The 16,182-nt window shown below is 45.9% G+C and overlaps 1 protein-coding gene across 2 annotated transcripts in view; it reads left to right on the top strand.

Moving 5' to 3' along the window:
- vps8 (VPS8 subunit of CORVET complex) overlaps nt 1-16,182 on the top strand; it is a 227,900-nt gene that overhangs the window by 141,686 nt on the left and 70,032 nt on the right. The gene's annotated exons all lie outside the window — the stretch shown is intronic.

Genomic DNA, 16,182 nt, shown 5'->3' with positions numbered 1-16,182 from the left:
AAAAAGAAGATATTCAACTGTTTATTTTTTCATATTTCTTAAGTCTGTATGACCAGAAATTACAGAGTATTTTAAGTATATTTAAATCGAGTTAAAAAAAATCGAGCGAAATGCGCCAACGCATTTTCCGACCCCAAAGGTTTAAAAAAAAAAAAATCATTTGAAATAATGAATGTAAATCCTGGTTATTCTTTGCATGGAGTCTCAGAAAGTCAATTCAAATCTCTTTAACCAAAAGAAGACATTTGCTAAATATTTCAGCTATTTTTGTCCATGCCATAAAGTTCTATATTCAAAAAGAGTGAAAGTTTGCAATTTAAGTAGTGTGATTCTAATTGCCAGCAGGTACTGTAATATATTGTGAATAAGGCACAATGAGCAAAATTTACATAAAAAGAAAGCATGTTTACGCTGAAAAATTTGTGAGTGATTCAATAATCATGGTTCAGTGTGAGTTTACCACATTTAGAGACAGTTTAAATGGATGCGGGTGATTAGTAAATAAGACCATTTTTGCAAAGAAATACAGATGATTACTGAATTCACCGCTCAAATTACAGGTTTGGCAAGGCAGGTTGGCGATTAGTAGACCACACACTATCTAATCAATCAACATGAAACCACAGATAGAGTGAGTAAAGGTTGCTTGGCAATCTGATGTAATTAGGGTGCCAGCTGACAGGCTCAGGCAGAAAGATGCCTGGAGGAATGAATGAATGAATAATGGAGGGAGGGAAGATATCGGCTGTGTTTAAGCGCTGAGACAGACAGCGTCAGAAGAGAGAATCAATACCGTTACAGAGGCTGAGTGGCACCTGCTAAATGTTTGAACAGACAGCTTGCACACGTGCATATATACATATGTGATGCGATTCTAGCTCAAATAAAAGGAATATAATTTTAATAACTGATCATGAATATGATCCAGAATCGCATACACAGATTAAAATGACCTGTAAAGGGGATATGCCAATGTATCTGTAAGGGCAGCAAAATACCGGACATTTACTGGACATTTAGAGGGCAAGAAGATGCATGCTCGCCTGTGTTTTGTTGATTTTTCTTCTGCATTCAACTGCATGCAGCCCCATATTCTTGCTCAGAGACTATTGCAATTCTAATAATATTGATCTTGGTACGATATGCTGGCTGGTTGATTTCTTAACTATGAGGTCACAGAGGACACGGGTAAATAACATTTTATCTAAGGCCCTCATATGTTCAACAGTGTCACCTCAAGGGAGTGTTCTGTCACCACTTTTATTTGTGCTCTACACCAATGACTGTCGGAGTACGTTGGAATCAATGCATATTATTAGTATGCTGATGATTCTGTGATAATTAGCCTTTTGCAGGATCATGAGGAGGGCCATGGACCAGTTTTGGACAATTTTGTCTCATGGTGCAAGGACTCATATCTCCAACTCAATGTCTCTAAAACCAAAGATATGTGTATTGACTTTCGCCGTAACCCCCCAACCACAGCTCCAACTTTGATAAATGGAATGGCGTTAGATGTGGTAAGACAATACAAGTATCTGGGTACCCTTTTAGATGATAAACTGAACTTTGACACCAATACAGACTATATATGCAAAAAAGCTAATCAGAGACTTTTCTTTTTAAGAAAGTTGAAAGGATTTAACGTTGATAGATCCCTTCTGAAAGCTTTCTATTCATCTTTTGTTGAGTCAATTTTAACCTTTGCTATGATCTGCTGGTTTGGCAATTTGAGTGTAATCAACAAAAACAGATTGGGAAAAACTGTAAGCATATGTCGGAAAATAATTGGTACTGAGGCCACCCTTAAAAATATTCTTGTTTGCCGTAACCCGACCGACCCTGTCAATTTAGGGCCGACCCAATTTTTTATTTTTTTTTCCTTTTTGTCCGACCGACTTGCCGGTTGTAACCTGCGTTCAGACCGACCGATTTTTTTTTTTTTACTCTTCAAACGACTAATTCAAATTCAATAAAATAATATTAATTATATTTTAGTTAGTATTGTGAAAGTTGCTTGTGTCTACATACCCTACAAACGTAGGCTACGTTCTTTCTTAAATAAAAACCCGTGGCGTCATATTCATCAGATTATGTTTACACCATTGGTTTAACGTTACGCGTGTCACTATATGGCTTGTACGTTCGCTCGTTTCAGTGTTCCCGCTTGGTACCCGGTATTAAAAGGGCAACGGGGCTGAATATCAACCATTTCTATATATAATAAAAATATTAAACAATTTGTCTGTGATGCAATTTTGCTATTCGCAGTCCAGAAGATAGAGCGATCTCTCACCCGGAGCCACAGCGCGCACAGCACGACAGCCCTGCTTAATGAGTGATAATGAGGACAAAACGTGGTTACACTTTAGATCTGGGATATTATTCTAATTGTATTTTAGATTTCCGCTTTCAAAGATTATAAAAAGAAGATATTTGAGATGAAACCATTACAGACGCATTCTGTCCAGCGCAACTTCCTCCCCTTCACAGCGTTGCGCTGTCATTTCTTCCTAAAACCCAAACGTAGGCTACCGTCAGAATCAGCACGATCGGTGATTGTTGTAAAATGCAGTCTGTACTGTTGCTAAACTGCGGACGCGTGCAATCATTAAAAGAGCCATTAAAAGCACAAAAGTCTGCGCAAGAGACGTTGTTCACGACGCGCGACGCGCGCTCCGAAATGCACTAAAACGAGACAAGAAAAGTAGGCTATCGCCTCATTTTGGGCTTCATGTGCGCATCTAAACCATCAAATATACATAAACACAGTTTATGTCTTAATTGGACGTAAATAGTTGGGAGAAAACGATGGTGCATCAGTCATCTATTACAGTAGAGTTCTGCATTCGGTCTTAAAGGGGCAGTAGTCTAATAAACGTGACGATTGAGCCAATGCGAATCAAACAACAAAAGGCAGATAAAAATCACTCACAGCTCTTTAATGAATAACTTAAACTTTAATAAGCATTAATCTAACTATGATAAACTATGCAGTGTCATTTTACATTTGATTACTAGCTAAATTAAATTTCTTTTCAGAGAGAGCGACAGACTTAACTAATTTTAGACCTTCCTGAAATTAAAGCACTGTGTAGCCTATATAGGCTAATTCGTATCTTGGTTTAATTGTATTCTTTGTTTGACCATGTGTTTGTACTTGTTTTTGCTTATCTCATGTATATATGCATAACAAATAGATATTTTATACATTTTGTGACTAGCCTAAAATGTAACTGGTCGTATTTTGCATTAACACCTAGCGGCGGATGCACAGTTTGAAGACCCAGTCAGTGACGTCACAATATGCATTTTTTTTTTTAAAATTCACGATCACCATCTCCAAAATTGTACCTTTTTTTTTTTACACTGAATCTTGGAAAAAAAAATATAGACCTACCTACCGACCCTTTTTTTAAAAAAAATTGCTGTTACTGCAAACCAAAATATTTTTAAGGATGGCCTGATCTGAATAGCATTGAGCATACGCATAAGGTCAGAGCTACACAGAGGGCAATGGCCATTCTGGCTAACACCACTCACCCACTACACTCAGAGTTCTGCCTCCTACCATCAGGAAGGAGGTATACCTACCGAAAACGTGCCAGATCCAATAGATATTTGAAATCATTTGTACCATTAGCTTTTGGGTTTCTCAACAAACTATAGGACATGTTATTTATGTTTTTTTGTTTGTTTTTTTTTATCTATTTATTATCTCATGTTTTTATCTGTTTTTGGGTAAATGTGTATGTGTTGGTTACCTGTTGTGAACTAAATTGCCCCTTGGGGACATTAAAGATATTTCAACTTCAAAATACAACGGATTATAATCAATTATCCATACAGGTAGGCAAAAATAGATCAATTGTATATATCAACCAATTATAATTAAATATTAATATGTCAATTGTCTAGAATAGATTGATTCCAAGGATAACCCTTAAGGAATTAATTTGTTATCGAATAATCTGTTCGTCCAGCAAATTGATCGTACGATCTTTCATCAACCCTAAGTTATCCTTAAAGACTCGCAAGAAAGGCTATCTTTCTGGCCTATTTATTAAAGTAAATAGACACAGACAAAAGGAACCTTAAGAGCAAGACACCAAGATATCAAATAACCCTAACTGGGGTAAACAAATCTTAACGCCTTGAAAGTATAAAACAGATACTTGCATATATAGTTCTCTTGTGTTGCTGAGTAAACACAAGAAAACTAAGGAGTGAGTGTGACGTTCCTTCGGAGCATCACACGTTCTCTTGGTTGTTCCAGAGCGAGTAGTCACAGGAAGTTCAAATGTCCATTGTAAGTAAAATTTGCCAGCTAATTGAGGCTACGTTCATTTCACTCTCAAGTAGAAATGAACAAAGGAGAATTCAAAAAGGGAAAACTAAAACTAAAGAACGTGACTAAAAGGAAACTGAAGACAAAAATAACTGAAGTTCTGTCCTCTTAAGGACAATGAAGTTCACACCTCCTTTGGGGTGAATGACCAATCACCTTAGAGATGTTTGAGAGGGAAACTCTAAAAGTTGTCATTTCTACTCCAGAAATGTTATACATATAATCTTACAGTTTACTGTATGCTTATACCCTCACCTAAAGGATTATTAGCAACATCTGTTCAATTTCTCATTAATGCAATTATCTAATCAACCAATCCCATGGCAGTTGCATCAATGCATTTAGGGGTCTGGGCCTGGTCAAGACAATCTCCCAAACTGAATGTCAGAATAGGTAAGAAATGTGATTTAACCCTTGTGCATTGTTCAAATTCACTACCCTTTCGTTATGTTCGTGGCTGAAAAAAGCCACTACTTTAAACTGCTGTAAAAATGTATCAGATAAATATTTTTTTCACATTTTTTTGCATAAATCTATTAACCGACCTCAGTCCTGATCAAAACTACTAAATTTTAAAAAAAAATTCAGGATTTTAACTCTTTAATTGCCAAATTCATAAATGATGTCACTGATTTGGGGGGGGGGAAAAACACAAAATGACTTATTTTCAATATAAAATATGATTGTGGACTGGATTTTTTTTTACCTTTTATCACAGTCTTGGACATGTCAAAGATTAGAAACAACATTGGTTTTGATGCATTGTTAGTTTTTGTGTAGCATCAGATTTTAACTTTTTCTCCCTCATTTACTGTTCGTGGCTGTTTTTGCCCCATTGACTTCCATTATAACCACATTTTTTGATTGCAAAGCCATGACACCATAAAATCATGCATTTTTGATTGTTGATGGTTTTCCCTGTTGGGAAGAGGTAAAATTTGTAATTTTTACTGTTGATAACCAGGTGGAACCATTTAACCCTTTAGACAGGCCTGTGCAAAAAAAAGCTTAGTTTCTGGCTTTTACATGCAGTTATATGGAGTATAATAGCATATTACAGTGTGTATATGTGTGTGTGGGTGTGCGTTAGAGTCCTGCGCGGGACTGTTTTCTTCATCCCGCTCCTGCCCGCACCCGCCGAATTTCTGACCATTACCGCCCGCTCCCGCAACGTATGTGTTCCGCTCCCGCCCGCACCCGCAAAATGTATGTCCACTCCCGCCCGCACCCGCAAAACTCTGAGAATTTATTCCCGCACAATAATAGAGATGCATTGATTTTGTGTCTTCTCCCGTCCCGCAGGAAAAAAAAACACTTATTTGTATTGCTATTATTAAAGAGATTCATGGGGTTGTTTGTTTCGTTTCCCTGGCCCGCATGTATTCTGATGCACTGATCAGGAAGATGAATCCTGGCTATCGTTCGGGGACATTTAAAATGCTTAGGCTACCGCGCGTTTCCCAAGTACTTTGATTTTGGCTATTGTATTCCGTCAGGCTTGATAATAATGTAATTATTGTAAATGAACAGAAAGCAAGTCTGAAAGCAGCTAGCTTATGAGAACAAGACAAAACACAATACATTCAAATATATAATTTCATTTTTATCAAAACCTTTTAAACCTTTTATCAAGCATCATCCCAGGGCACATAAAAATATGCTTTGCAAAAAAAAAAAAAAAAAAAAAAATATATATATATATATATATATATATATATATATACACAATAGGCTATAGACGAGTATTTTTGCACATTTGTCAGAATGAACAAAGTCCAGTTCCTTTCCGTCTTTGTCACAGACAATTGAGAAACTTCTCCAAATGTCAGACTTGCCTTTCTTAGTTTTTGTGCTGAAAATACCTCTTTTGAGGTTATTTTCCACGTCATTTATTGACATCTTCTCATTCTCCATCATGTGAAGGCTACCTCCTGATCCCGCAGCCGTTTTTTTTCGCCGCCCATTCCCGCCCGCATCAAAGTTCAAACCGCCCGCTCCCGCGAGATTTGCGTTGGGTCCCGCGGGACCCGGCGGGACCCAATCCCAATGCAGCCCTCTAGTGTGCGTGAGTGTGTGAGAGAGTGTGAGAACTCACCTTGATGCGTCTGAGAAAATAAAAATATACACTTCAGCTCTCAAAACTACATGGAGTAAACAAAAACAAAGTAAGTGTATTTATGCATCTGCTGCCTTTTGATGGTGAGAAATGCAGACTAAACAAAAACAAAGCAAGTGGATATAAACGCTTGTCATTTGATGGTGAGAAGAGCAGCAAGCAACATGAGAAAGGGCTTGACTTGTAGTGAAGTTTTAGAGATGATTATGCAGTCTGACCCCTCCAGCGAGCTGCAGGAGGTATTGTCTTCTCACTCTGACCGCAGACTCAGGACAGTCAGATCCTGGTTTGGATGTGGCACCCTCATCATCATCTCAAGCTTCCACTGAAGGCGAGGAGGATTCAGATGATCCTGGATCTGGATGGACTGGGAGAATCTTGAGAGGGACATGGTGGTTCTGAAAATCGCACGACCACTGCGATCATCCCACAGGCAACGTGTGGACTCCCCTCTGGATCTGTAGAAGCTGGCCAAAATCAGTAGCCCCATGCACAGAGATCTGTGGAGTCCACAGATCCAGGATCCTCTGAATCCTCCTCGCCTTCAGTGGAGCTCTAGCTTCCACTGAAAGCAGGAGGATTCTGTGGATCCTGGATCTGGGTGGATTCGGAGAAATGGTGAAGTATGGTTCTCTTACGAGAGGTTCTCTCGTATTGCGTAAGCTAGCTTACGCTACGGGGAAAGATTCATCTTTGCTGAGAAGTTGAAGCCAAAAAATTATTCCATAATTTTGTAATCATTGTCAACGCAGTCTCTTCTGAGGCAGACCATGAGCGGGCTAGCTAGCGGCTCATTGGTTCGCTCAGAGAGAATGCACGAACCTATGGGAGAGCGGCGCTGAGTCCGCGGCCAATGAGCGGACGGCGCTCGCTTACTGCGTCACAGCCCGCCAAAAGGGGCGTGGCTACAGTGTATAAAGGTCGCTCTCCCAGCTCGTTCGTTGATTCTGTTCATTTCAGCGAGCTACACGCATCCGCTGTTCTGGGAAGAAGCCGCCGTCGTTGAGAAGGCACCGTCTAGCGAGCTCCGGAGTCTGAGGAAGCCGGCCGTCTGCCACCTTCAGCCGCCCAGCAAGCTAGCGCCATCCGACGCGTATCCTTTTCTTGATTATTCCTGCTAAAAGAGCACGAGCGTCTTTTTAAAGATGCCTCGTAATTCCTGCGGCTCTTGCCGCTCTCCGCTCGAGGATGGAGACCGCCACCCCATCTGCGCTCTCTGCCTCGGAGTGGAACACGCAGAACTCGCCCTCGCCAACGGAGGATGCGACCACTGCGAGGACCTGCCGCTGTCAACCCTGCGGGCTCGACTACAGGCGGTCAAAACCGCTCCAGCGCCGCCTCTAACTTCGCCGCGGAAGAAGAAACGCCGCTCCCAGAGGCCGCCGGAGCCCTCTGCGGATCCATGTGGGCCGCCGCCGCCGCCCACCGACCGCTCTCCCTCTCCGCCCCTGCCGGACTTACAGTTGCCGCCGAGTGGCCGCTCTGTCGCCTCCGAGGACACCGCGGATGAGAAGGACTCTTGTTCGCTGCACGCTTCGGACAGCGAGGATTGGTCGTCGATCGGCTCATCAACGAGAGAGTCTGCGGGGACCCGCGCCGGCATCGAGGAGGAACTAACGCGCCTCCTTTCTCAGGCCGTTAGCCGCCTGGGTCTCGAGTGGTCTCCTCCCCCTGAGCAACCACCGAACCGCATGGATGGAAAGTTCCTGCACCGGCGTCCGGCCCCCGCCTGCAGCCGGGCTGCACCCTTCCTGCCGGAGCTTCACAGCGAGCTCACGAAGTCCTGGAATGCTCCTCTCTCGGCCCGTAATCGCTCTGATGTGTCCGCTTCGCTGCGCTCAGTGGACGGAGCCGCCGAGAAGGGTTATACTGCCATGCCGCCCGTCGAGGACTCGGTCGCCGCTCATCTCTGCCCGCCCTCTGCTAGATGGCGGTCTGCTCATACGCTTCCCTCTAAAGCGTGCAGAGCGACCTCTAACTTTCATGCCCGCGCCTATTCTGCCGCCGGTCAGGCCGCTTCAGCGCTGCATTCGATGTCTGTCCTCCAGGTGCTCCAGAGCGACATCTTGTGTGAAATGGCGAGCAGCGGGAGGCATCCGCCCGTCCTTTCGGATCTGAGAAGCGCTACGGATCTTTCCCTTCGCGCCACTAAAGCCGCCGCACAAGCTCTTGGGAGATGCATGGCCGCCCTCTGTGTCGCCGAGAGACACTTATGGCTCACGCTTACCGACATGGGAGAGTCAGAACGAGCCGCGTTCCTCAACGCGCCCATCTCCCCTACCGGGCTCTTCGGATCCGCCGTCACGGGCATCGTTGACCGCTTCTCCGAGGTTCAAAAAGCGACTCAGGCCATGAACTTGTTCCTGCCCCGCCGCTCAAGTTCTTCGACGGGCCGTTCTCACGAGCCGCCTGTCAGAACCACACAGCAGCGCCCGCCTCAGCAAGCTCAGCAGCCCCAGCGTAGACAGGGCGGCCACCCTCGCTCTCGCTCAGACAGCCGCCGCAGACAGCCTCCTCCCCGGGGGCCTCGACCCAAGATCACGCTGAAGCCTGATCAACAGAAGTCTGCCTAGCACAGCTGAGAAAAAGACGGCGTTCTCCCGCTGCGGCCGGACCACCGTCAAAGCTTCGCCCTCTGTTAGTCCCCGTCTCACCGCTGACTACAGTAGTGTTTACCGCCACAAACAAGCCGGTTTCCCTGCCCGCTTGCGAGCGACTAAAAGCCGTTTTCACGGCTACCCAGAGAGTTCACAAAAAGAGCATAAAAGCCTCAAGTGTAAAAAATGTGCCCACAACCATGTGCTCACGTACACACACAAGCACTCTATGCCCAAGGTCTCTCGCAGAGCCCATCCTCACGGAGCGTGCACTTGCCGCTCCAGCAGCAGAGAACATAAGCACGCCCACGAGCCCGTGCGCGTGTCCCCCCTCTGCCCGCTCTGTCTCAAGGCCCTTAAACTCCTCTCTGAGTGTAAGTCCCGTTGCCTTCCACATTATAAGCGAGCCCACAACCTGTGTCCAGCCCGCAATGTGCAGCAATCAGGGCGAAATCGCCATTCAACCACTAGCCGTATGCTACAAAGCGTGGGAAGCCATCCCCGGCATCTCCCCGTGGGTTTTAAGCATAATAAAGAATGGTTATCGATTACAGTTTCGTCGCCGCCCGCCACGCTCGCGCGTGCGGCTCGAATCCACTGTCAGCCCGGCTGCTACGAACACGCTTCGCTTAGAAATAGCCAAGCTACTGCAGAAGGGCGCTATAGAGAGAGTCCCGCCATCTATGATCGAGTCGGGGTTTTACGGCCGTTACTTTCTGGTCCCCAAGAAAGACGGCGGCCTCAGGCCGATCTTAGATCTCAGGGCTTTGAACAAAGCGCTCATGAAGAGACCGTTCAAAATGCTCACAGTCAGGAAACTCCTCGCGCACGTCCGCCAGGGGGACTGGTTCATCTCTCTAGACCTGAAAGACGCCTATTTTCAGATCCAGATAAACCCTCATCACAGGCCATTCCTACGTTTCGCCTTCGAGGGCCAAGTTTACCAGTATGCCGTTCTCCCGTTCGGCCTATCCTTAGCACCCCGTACGTTCACGAAGTGCATGGATACAGCGCTCGCTCCCCTGCGAAGTCAGGGGCTGCGCATACTGAATTATCTGGACGACTGGCTGATTCTAGCAGATTCCCAGACGGAGCTGCTGTCGCACCGCACAGTTCTCCTCAACCATCTGGAAGCGCTGGGACTCTCTGTCAACTGGACAAAGAGCTCTCTCCAGCCCAGTCAAACTATTTCGTTCCTCGGAATAGATTTGAACTCTATCACGATGACGGCTCGCTTATCCACACAGCGCGCGCGCCGTGTTCAGCGCCTAGCCGCCTCGTTTCAGATGGGTACCCTTACATCCCTGAAATCGCTTGAGAGGATGCTGGGTCATATGGCTTCAGCCTCCGCTGTGCTACAGCTGGGTCTTCTGCACATGCGCCCCCTTCAATTCTGGTTAAAGAGCCGCGTATCCCACCGCGAGTGGACGACGGGCCGCCAGATGATCAGGATTACTCAGACTTGTATCACTGCACTGCAGCCATGGGCAGCAAGCGAGTGGTTTCAGAGGGGCGTTACCATGGGAACATTCTCTCGCCGGAAAGTCATCTCGACAGACGCATCCAACTCGGGTTGGGGAGCGGTTTGCGAGGGCTCACCGGCCGCCGGCCAGTGGTCGAGCCACGAGAGTTCCCTACACATAAACTGTCTGGAAATGATCGCGGTCGAGAACGCGCTGCTGTGCTTCCTCCCGCGCATAAACGGTCACCACGTCCTGATTCGCTCCGACAATATGGCCGTGGTATCATACATCAACCGTCAGGGCGGCGTCAGATCCAAGAATCTCTTTCATCTGACACGCCGCATCCTATTGTGGTCCCAGAGTCACCTGCTATCGCTCAGAGCGACGCACGTGCCGGGCCATCTGAACGACGGTCCAGACAGGCTGTCCAGGAACCTGGTCTCCCCCGGAGAATGGTCCCTGCACACTCAAACAGTCCAAACACTGTGGCGCCTATTCGGCAGAGCGGAGATAGATCTTTTCGCGTCAGAAGAGAACGCTCACTGCCCAATATTCTTTTCAAAGAGCGAGGACGCGCTAGCCCAGGATTGGCCCCGCCGCCCGCTCTATGCTTTTCCCCCGATTTCTCTGCTACCGCAGGTCATTCAGAGAATCAGGGACTCACGCCACTCGGTATTCCTTATAGCCCCGCGCTGGGAGAATCAGATTTGGTTCCCGGAGCTAACGCGGCTGTCACAGACAGCCCCGTGGCCCATTCCAATCAGAGCAGATCTCCTCACGCAAGCCCGCGGCTCGATCTGGCATCCCCATCCACAGCGCTGGGCGCTTCATGCATGGGTGACCAACGACTACGCGTCGAACTGCCAGAAGGGGTTTTGAACACGATCAAACACGCCAGAGCGGATTCTACCAGAAAGCTCTATGCTGCAAAATGGTCTGTGTTCTCCAAATGGTGCACCGACAAGAATTTGGACCCACGGACGTGCGAGGTTTCGTCTTTGCTTGTGTTCCTTCAGGAGATGCTGGATAAGGGCAGGTCCCCATCCACTCTTAAGGTTTACGTGGCAGCCGTCGCGGCGTTCGCTGAACCCCGGCGCGCCCAGTCTCTGGGCAAAGACGAGCTAATCATCCGCTTCCTCAGGGGAGCCAGAAGGATGAACCCCCCTCGCCCCCCTACGGTGCCGGTCTGGGATCTTTCTATAGTTCTAGAAGCTCTGAAAGCCCCACCGTTTGAACCACTTGAGTCCGTGGAGCTAAAATACCTCTCGTTAAAAACCGTTCTTCTGACGGCTCTCGCCTCAGTAAAACGTGTGGGGGACATTCACGCGCTGTCTTCAAGCGCCGCGTGCCTAGAGTTTGGACCGAGTGACTCCATAGTCATTCTAAAGCCTAGACACGGTTATGTTCCAAAAGCGATTGGTACCCCTTTCAGGGCGCAAGTCATCTCTCTATCGGCGCTGCCTGCATCCGATAGCGAACGTGACGCTGACCGCCTCTGCCCGGTTCGGGCTATCAGAGTGTACACTACACGCGTTGCCGCGTTCAGACGCTCGGAGCAGCTGTTTGTGTCGTTCGGTGGCCGCACCAAGGGACTAGCCGCCTCGAAACAGACCCTATCCAGGTGGATAGTAGACGCGATTGCCTCTGCTTATGCCGCTAAAGACCTGCCTTGCCCTCTGGGCATCAGGGCTCATTCCACCAGAGGCATGGCCTCATCGTGGGCATGGTCCTGCGGGATTTCCATTCACGACATTTGTGTGGCTGCGGGATGGGCCTCCCCCTCCACCTTTGTCAGATTTTACAACTTGGAAGTTCCAGCCTTACAGGCTAAGATTCTGGCGGTCTAGTACTCACAGCCCTCCTATAGAAGCCGCACTATCGGGAGTTCCATCACACCGGCTCACCCCTTGTGTTCCCCTATGTGCTTATGCATTAGCCCTCACATCACGGCCCGCCTTCGCCGGCCGCCTTGGGCGTTTTTGCACTAGATAGTAACGGCCGCTATGCTGGCCGCCGTATTATCTTCATCCACTTATAGATTCCCCCGGTGTTCCCCTGGGATGCTTAGTGGTTACTTAGCGCGCACGGCGTTGACCAGGTGTTCCCGTAGCGTAAGCTAGCTTACGCAATACGAGAGAACCTCTCGTAAGAGAACGAATCGGTTACCTAACGTAACCTCGGTTCTCTCTAGATGAGGGAACGAGTATTGCGTTCCCGGCCGTGCTTGCGCCATTAGCGTTTCGCTTCATGCTACAGAATCAACGAACGAGCTGGGAGAGCGACCTTTATACACTGTAGCCACGCCCCTTTTGGCGGGCTGTGACGCAGTAAGCGAGCGCCGTCCGCTCATTGGCCGCGGACTCAGCGCCGCTCTCCCATAGGTTCGTGCATTCTCTCTGAGCGAACCAATGAGCCGCTAGCTAGCCCGCTCATGGTCTGCCTCAGAAGAGACTGCGTTGACAATGATTACAAAATTATGGAATAATTTTTTGGCTTCAACTTCTCAGCAAAGATGAATCTTTCCCCGTAGCGTAAGCTAGCTTACGCAATACTCGTTCCCTCATCTAGAGAGAACCGAGGTTACGTTAGGTAACCGATTCGTTTTCCACCAATGCGGAGACAATTCCCTTTCTTCAGCCTGCAAGAGGCGTGAGTCGAGGGCCGACACGCAATGCTATCGCAATGGTTCAGAACATGGATTCTGTGTTCAATCTGTTTTTTACGGAGGAGACGACTGACCTCATTGTCAGCATGACCAACCTCCATGGGCACCGCACAATGAGAAACTGGACTGGGGTGGACTCCACAGATCTCTGTGCCAACATGGGGCTACTGATTTTGGCCAGCTTCTACAGATCCAGAGGGGAGTCCACACGTTGCCTGTGGGATGATCGCAGTGGTCATGCGATTTCAGAGCCACCATGTCCCTCTCAAGATTCTCCCAGTCCATCCAGATCCAGGATCATCTGAATCCTCCTCGCCTTCAGTGGAAGCTTGAGATGATGATGAGGGTGCCACATCCACACCAGGATCTGACTGTCCTGAGTCTGCGGTCAGAGTGAGAAGACAATACCTCCTGCAGCTCGCTGGAGGGGTCAGACTGCATAATCATCTCTAAAACTTCACTACAAGTCAAGCCCTCTCTCATGTTGCTTGCTGCTCTTCTCACCATCAAATGACAAGCGTTTATATCCACTTGCTTTGTTTTTGTTTAGTCTGCATTTCTCACCATCAAAAGGCAGCAGATGCATAAATACACTTACTTTGTTTTTGTTTACTCCATGTAGTTTTGAGAGCTGAAGTATATATTTTTATTTTCTCAGACGCATCAAGGTGAGTTCTCACACTCTCTCACACACTCACGCACACACATATACACACTGTAATATGCTATTATACTCCATATAACTGCATGTAAAAGCCAGAAACTAAGCTTTTTTTTGCACAGGCCTGTCTAAAGGGTTAAATGGTTCCACCTGGTTATCAACAGTAAAAATTACAAATTTTACCTCTTCCCAACAGAGAAAACCATCAACAATCAAAAATGCATGATTTTATGGTGTCATGGCTTTGCAATCAAAAAATGTGGTTATAATGGAAGTCAATGGGGCAAAAACAGCCACGAACAGTAAATGAGGGAGAAAAAGTTAAAATCTGATGCTACACAAAAACTAACAATGCATCAAAACCAATGTTGTTTCTAATCTTTGACATGTCCAAGACTGTGATAAAAGGTGAAAAAAAATCCAGTCCACAATCATATTTTATATTGAAAATAAGTCATTTTCTGTGTTTTTTTTCCCAAATCAGTGACATCATTTATGAATTTGGCAATTAAAGAGTTAAAATCCTGAAATTTTTTTAAACATTTAGTAGTTTTGATCAGGACTGAGGTCGGTTAATAGATTTATGCAAAAAAAATTGAAAAAAATATTTATCTGATACATTTTTACAGCAGTTTAAAGTAGTGGCTTTTTTCAGCCACGAACATAACGAAAGGGTAGTGAATTTGCCCAGAGTGTACTGTTGAGTTTTTGAAAAATTTCAAAGCATTTTTCCAAAATATGTGTCAAAATAAGATTTGTCACCAAAAATCATTCCATTTGCTGAAACAAAGAAAAAGTTACGGCCAAATTAAGACTAAAAAATACCCCTTAGTGGCTGAAAAAAGCCACAACAGCACATAAGGGTTAAGCAAATTTGAGTGTGGTTGTTGGTGCCAGACGGGCCAGTCTGAGTATTTCACAATCTGCTGAGTTACTGGGAAATTCATGCACAACCATTTCTAGGGTTTACAAAGAATGGTGTGAAAAGGGAAAAACATCCAGTATGTGGCAGTCCTGTGGGCGAAAATACCTTGTTGATGCTAGAGGTCAGAGGAGAATGGGCCGACTGATTCAAGCTGATAGAAGAACAACTTTGACTGGAATAACCACTCAGTACAACCGAGAGCATTTGTGAAGCTACAACACGCACAACCTTGTGGCAGATGGGCTACAACAGCAGAAGACCCCACTGGGTCCCACTAAGCTCCACTACAAATAGGAAAAAGAGGCTACAATTTGCAAGAGCTCACCAAAATTGGATGGTTGAAGACTGGAAAAATGTTGCCTGAGTCAGAATTTGCTGTAAACAGAATGAGAACATGGATCCATCATGCCTTGTTACCACTGTGCAGGCTGGTGTTGGTGGTGCAATTGTGTGGGGGATGTTTTATTGGCACACTTTAGGCCCCTTAGTGCCAATTGAGCATCGTTTAAATGCCATGGCGTAACTGAGCATTGTTTCTGACCATGTCCATTCCTTTATGGCCACCCATCCCCTGAAGGCTACTTCCAGCCGGATAATGCACCATGTCAAAAAGCTTGAATCATTTCAAATTGGTTTCTTGAACATGACAGTGAGTTCACTGTACTAAAATGCCCTCCACAGTCACCAGATCTCAACCCAATAGAGCATCTTTGGGATGTGGTGGAATGAGAGCTTTGTGCCCTGGATGTGCATCCCACAATCTCCATCAACTGCAAGATGCTATCCTATCAATATGGACCAACATTTCTGCTTTCAGCACCTTTTTGAATCAATGCAACTTAGAATTAAGGCAGTTACGAAGGCAAAAGGGGGTCAAACACAGTATTAGAATGGTGTTCCTAATAATCCTTTAGGTGTATATACTGTATATATATATGTGTGTGTGTGTGTGTGTGTGTATATATATATATATATATATATATATATATATATATCTGGCTTGGTGAGACCAAGAGGATCCTGAAGGCATCAAAAACTACGCGAAACAGATATAGGGGTACAGAGATTCTGTACATCTTAATGCATAATTACAAGCACCTATAATTCATTTAATACTACAAAAAAAAAAAAATCATAGATACCCCTACCCCAAAGGGCTTGGAATCCCTTTGATGCAGCCCCAAGTGAGTAGAGAAAACTGTATGCTGGTCTTTGGAGAGGATTGCAGAGTTGTAAATGGTCTCAGAAAACAATCTAATCCAAGAAATGTTGGCACACTGCCGGTAATTTAGATTGCAGAGAGTCCTGATTTACATTCACGAGTTCAGAGTGTAAAAGCTTTCTGAAGATCAAAATTGATTAAGTCATTGTGATTCCGTCCAGACACTACACATACACATATATGTC

Source organism: Pimephales promelas, chromosome 6 (genome assembly GCF_988280905.1).
Source record: "Pimephales promelas chromosome 6, fPimPro1.hap1.1, whole genome shotgun sequence".
Classification (NCBI taxonomy): Eukaryota; Metazoa; Chordata; class Actinopteri; order Cypriniformes; family Leuciscidae; genus Pimephales; species Pimephales promelas.
This window is presented reverse-complemented; position numbering and strand designations above follow the sequence as displayed.